At 42.3% G+C, this 6,000-nt stretch overlaps 1 protein-coding gene across 1 annotated transcript in view; it reads left to right on the top strand.

The window, feature by feature from the left end:
• CTTNBP2 (cortactin binding protein 2) overlaps positions 1-6,000 on the top strand; it is a 245,981-nt gene that overhangs the window by 129,850 nt on the left and 110,131 nt on the right. The window lies entirely within an intron of this gene.

The raw sequence follows: 6,000 nt of genomic DNA, 5'->3' as shown, positions 1-6,000 counted from the left end.
CGGCATTCCAAGAAAAGCACTTGCTACCCACAGTAAAATTTGGTGGAGGTTTCATCATGCTTTGGGGCTGTGTGGCCAATGCCGGCATCGGGAATCTTGTTAAAGTTGAGGGTCGCATGGATTCAACTCAGTATCAGCAGATTCTTGACAATAATGTGCAAGAATCAGTGAAGAAGTTGAAGTTACGCAGGGGATGGATATTTCAGCAAGACAATGATCCAAATCTACTCAGGCATTCATGCAGAGGAACAATTACAATGTTCTGGAATGGCCATCCCAGTCCCCAGACCTGAATATCATTGAACATCTGTGGGATGATTTGAAGCGTGCTGTCCATGCTCGGCGATCATCAAACTTAACTGAACTGGAATTGTTTTGTAAACAGGAATGGTCAAATATACCTTCATCCAGGATCCAGGAACTCATTAAAAGCTATAGGAAGCGACTAGAGGCTGTTATTTTTGCAAAAGGAGGATCTACAAAATATTAATGTCACTTTTATGTTGAGGTGCCCATACTTTTGCACCGGTCAAATGTTGTTTAAATGCGGATTGCACATTTTCTGTTAGTACAATAAACCTCATTTCAATCCAGAAATATTACTCAGTCCATCAGTTATTAGATATATGAAACTGAAGTAGCTGTTGCAAAAACCCAAATTGTTATAAAGAATAAAGGTTAACATTAATAGGAGTGCCCGAACTTTTTCATATGACTGTATATATAAATATATAATGTGTGTATATAATACTGTATATACACAGTGGATATATATAATATATATTAATTTGTTATATTTTAAAAATTCCAAAAAGGAAAATGGGTCCATGTTAAATTTGGACACCCTTGGAGATTTGTGTACTCAGATAACTTTTGGCCAATGTTTCAGACCTTAATTAGCCTGTTATGGCTTTCTCACTATGATCGTTACGAAAGTCCAGGTGATGCATATTTTACAGCTTTATAAAAACCAAGCCTTCCCTAACCTTGTGCCAAAAAACAGCATCCATGGGTTGTTCTAAGCAGTTGCTTTAGCTGCCCAGCACCTGAAAATGAAAATGCTGGAGGCCCACAAAGCAGGAGAAGGCTATATGAAGATAGCAAAGCTTTTTCAAGTTGGCCTTTCCTCAGTTTGAAGTGTAATTAAGTAATAGGAGTTAAGAAGAACAGTGAAGGTCAAGATAAGGTCTGGAAGACCAAGCAAGATTTCTGTCAGACCTGCTCATAGGATTGCTAGAGAGGCAAATCATAACCCCCATGACTGCAAAAGACCTTCAGGAAGATATAGCAGACTCTGGAGTTGTGGTAAATTGTTCTACTGTTCAGAGGTGCCTGCACAAATGTAGCCTTTATAGAAATGTCATCAGAAGAAAACTTCTCCTGCGACCTCACCATAAAATTCAGCGGCAGACGTACAGTATGTACAAGAACATCTAAAAAAGGCTGATGCATTTTGGAAACAAGTCCTGTGGACTGATGAGGATAAAATAGAACTCTTTGGCCACAATGATCAAAGGTATTTCTGGAGGGAAAAAAGGGCACTATTAAGCATGGGGGTGGTTCAGTTATGCTTTGGGGTTGTGTTGCAGCCAATGGCACGGGAAACATTTCACGGGTAGAGGGAAGAATTGATTCAGTGAAATTTCTCAAAAAATCTTAGTGCAAACATAACACCATCTGTAAAAAGCTGAAGTTGAAAAGAGGATGGCTTCTACAAATCGGTAGTGATTCTAAACACATGCAAAAAAATCACAATAGACTACCTCAAAAGACTCAAGCTGAAGGTTTTACAATGGCCCTCACAGTCCCCTGATCATTAAAAATCTGTGGCTAGACCGCAAAAGAGCAGTGCATGCAAGACGACCCAGGAATCTCACAGAACTGGAAGACTTTTCCAAAGAACAATGGATGAAAAACCCTCAAACAAGAATTGAAAGACATTTAGCTGGCTACAAAAAGTGTTTACAAGGGGGTGCTACTGGGTACTAACCATGTAGGGTATCCAAACTTTTGCATCAGCCCGTTTTCCTTTTCTGTTAATTTAAAATTGTAAAAGGTGAAAATATTTATTTTTTGCCTAAAATACAAAGGAAATGTGTCATCTTTACCTTTTTATGCCTTTTAGAGATCATTCATCTTCAATTTGCTTAACTGTTCACAATTTCAGTATTTTTGACCAGGGGTTCCTAAACTTTTGCATTCCACTGTATATACTGTATAAGTTTTAGAATTGTGGCAACCACATAATAGATATGCTAATGATATGAAAATGATGAGAAAATGCAAACACCAGTTTGAATTCATTTTGATTTATTCAGTATCGAGCACTTACACACCATGGCATGCTATCAGTGAGGATATTAAAACTTGTCTAAGGAATGTTCTGCCTCACTGCTCGTAGCTGCCGGTGCAATCGCGAACCAATAATGTTCCAGATGTGTACGGGTGGAGACAAGTCCGGAGATGCTACATGTCATTGTAGCTTATTTAGGCAACTGGGAGCCAGGACGATCTGAGAGTGGCATGCATCATATAAAAAGTGCAAAATCACAGATTTATTCCAACTGTACTATAATACAAATGAGATTTTTAGCAAATAATTGATCAATTTTTTGAGCCACTCCTGCCACGTCACGGCAAATGGGGGGGTCCTACTCTATATTATGTATTTCATGTGCCATGCGGCCACCTAGATAAATTAAAAGCAAAACAATATTGAAGCACACATACCTGTAACCTATATATAACCGTTTCTGTGTCTCAAAAAAAGACAACTGTGGATAAAAGGCAGCTCAGGTCCCAGCATGTGCAGCAGACGCCACACATACCAGGACAATGTCAGAACTGACCTTCAGAGTGCCTGACCAGCAACCATAAATAAAGGCAGACCAGACCCAAGTACGGTGCTTAATTAGCAATGCCTGTAGAAAAGGGTTAAGCGGCTGAATGTGAACAGCCACCAAACAGAAGAATATATTTCAAACCAAGGTCAGGCGTGCATGGCATGGTGGTGGTCAGCCGCCAGACCAATGTAGCATAAATACAACCAAACAGAGAAAGGGGAGCCAGCACGATCTGAGAGTGGAATGCATCATATAAAAAGTGCAAATTCACAGATTTATTACAACTGTACTATAATCCAAATAAGATTTTTAGCAAATAATTGATCAATTTTTTAAGCCACCCCTGCCACGTCATGGCAAATCTCAATAGGGTGGTCCTACTCTATATTATGTATTTCATGTGCCATGCGGCCACCTAGATAAATTAAAAGCAGAACCATATTAGAGCAAACATACTTGTAACCTATATATAACCGCTTCCGTGTCGTGGTTATATATAGGTTACAGGTATGTGTGCTCCATTATGGTTCTGCTTTTAATTTATCTAGGAGGCCGCATGGCACATGACATGCATAATATAGAGTAGGACCCCCCCATTGAGATTTGCCGTGACGTGGCAGTGGTGGCTCAAAAAATTGATCAATTATTTGCTAAAAATCTCTTTTGTATTATAGTACAGTTGGAATAAATCTGTGAATTTCCACTTTTTATATGATGCATTCCACTCTCAGATCGTGCTGGCTCCCTTTTCGCTTATTTAGGCAACGCAGAATGATCATAGTAGCATGAGCAACATGTGGCATGGTTTAATCTTATTGAAGAACAACTCCTGGGACACTTTGGATAAATGGCCCTACCACTGGTTTCACAACCAAATCAATACAACACCAAGCTTAGTTAGTGTACGTGACATGAAAACTAGAGGGGTCCGGTCACCATACTTTATGCCACCACACACTATAATTCTAAGAGAAAGACCACTGTGATGTTCCTTCGTGAAGACCTCCTCATAGCATTTCCCACATGGACTCCAGAACAATATGTGGCTATCATTGATACTAAGAAAAAAGTGCTGATGGTAATAGACCTCCATTTAAGTGTCCCAGAAGCCGTTTTTCAACACAACACCAAAAGTTTGCATTTTGCTAAGGCTACTGTGAGTAAAGTGGCCTAAAAGTGCTACCATGGCCTGCAGTGTCTTTGGACTTTTGTCTCATCAAGCACATATGGGTTGTCATTGGTTGACATATGGTAGGTCACAACAGATACTGACTGTGTTTCTGAACCACCCTCTGGGCCCCCCAATACCGTAAGGCTATGTTCACCTGAGTATTTGGTTTCAGAAAAATCTACATCTCTTTGCACGCTTTGACTCGTTTTCGGTACATGCGTGATTATTTTTTGCATGCTTTTTTTCCATGTATTTTCCATGCATTCTGGGGTAGAAAAACCCTGCAAAAAATGCTAAAAGAATTGACATGCTGCAGATTTATTTGTGCACCGAATCTGCAAGGAAAAAAGCAACATGTGCACAAAACTTGAGGATTATCATTGAACTTGCTGGCATAAGGATTTGCATGCAGTTTTGTGACAGAGCTGCACTAAAAAACCCCATAAAAAGCGCAATGAAAACCCACTGTGCTCACAGCCTAAAACTTCACATTTTAGACTGTCCTTTATTGTGGCCAGCCTAAGGCATCCCTGTGCAATAATCATGTCTTATCAGCATGGATTGATTATTTCTACAAAGGAGAAGTGCTCACTAACACAGATTTAGGCCCCCTTCACACGTACGTGAAAAACATGTGCGTGTCTTACGTTCCGTTTTTCGGGTCCGTGTTCTGTATTTTATGTATGTTTCTCCGGTATGTGTGACATCCGTGTGATGGCATAGGCTAGCCGTGTGCATGTGGAATGTCCGTGTGTGCGTGAGATACGTACGTGTAATGTCCGTGTGTTGTCCGTGTGAAATGATCCGTGTGTGATGCACAATGACGTTGCTACATAACCGCTGACAGCAGACAGACAGAGTCGCGCGATGAGAATGAACTCGGGTGAACTTCACCCGACTTCATTTTCATACCGCGGCTCTGTGTGTGTGTAGCGTACTGATTAGCTGTCACCCGTGAAGGACTCGCCGGTGACCGCTAATCCCCTGAGTGACTGAAGTGAGCAGCGCGATTAGCGCTGCTGTCACTCTCAGGCTACCCGCGGCTAGCTGGAGTCCTCCACCTGAGATCCCAACTCACTTCAGTCACTTGGGCGACTTGCTGTCACAACTGGAGGATCCAGCGGTGGCCGCGAGCAACCTGAGTGACGTCACTGCTGATCGCGCGACTCACTTTAGTTGCTGTGTGGAGCTGACAGGAGCGGCGGTGTTCTACTGCAGCTCTTGTCCGCTTCATGTAGCTGAGCTGAGAGCGTCGCGGGACCTCTGTGGATTACACTGGACATGGATGGGTTTTTGGGGCTTAATAAAGTGGTGACAGAGGGTGTTTGTTATTGTTTATTATTTCAAATAAAGGAATTTTAGGATGTGTGTGTTTATTTACTTTAACTTACAGGTTAATCATGGAAGGTATCTCGGGGAGACGCCTGCCATGATTAATCTAGGACTTAGTGGCAGCTATGGGTTGCTGCCATTAACTCCTTATTACCTCGATTGCCACCGCACCAGGGCAATTCGGGATGAGTCGGGTAGAGTCCCAGAACTGTCTCATCTAATGGATGCGGCAATTCTGGGCGGCTGCTGGCTGATATTGTTAGGCTGGGGGGCTCCCCATAATGTGGAACTCTTCATCCTGAGAATACCAGCCTTCAGCCGTGTGGCTTTACCATGGCTGGTATCCAAATTGGGGGGACTGCACGCCGTTTTTTTTTTAAAAAATTATTTAATTTTTTTACTGCTCGATATAGACACGCCCACCGGCGGCTGTGATTGGTTGCAGTGAGACAGCTGTCACTCAGCGTGGGGGCGTGTCTAACTGCAACCAGTCATAGGCGCCGGTGGGCGGGCAAAGCAGTGAATACAAGATTGAATGAGTGGCCGGCATTTTCAAAATAGTAAAAGCCGCCGGAGCTTTTTTAACAGATGTGCAGCGTCGCGCTGGGGATCAGGGATCGGTGAGTATGAGAGAGGGGGAGAGACTGACTGACG

Source organism: Anomaloglossus baeobatrachus, chromosome 4, assembly GCF_048569485.1.
Source record: "Anomaloglossus baeobatrachus isolate aAnoBae1 chromosome 4, aAnoBae1.hap1, whole genome shotgun sequence".
Classification (NCBI taxonomy): domain Eukaryota; kingdom Metazoa; phylum Chordata; class Amphibia; order Anura; family Aromobatidae; genus Anomaloglossus; species Anomaloglossus baeobatrachus.
The sequence above is the reverse complement of the archived record's forward strand: the minus strand, read 5'-3'. Positions and strand labels throughout refer to the sequence as shown.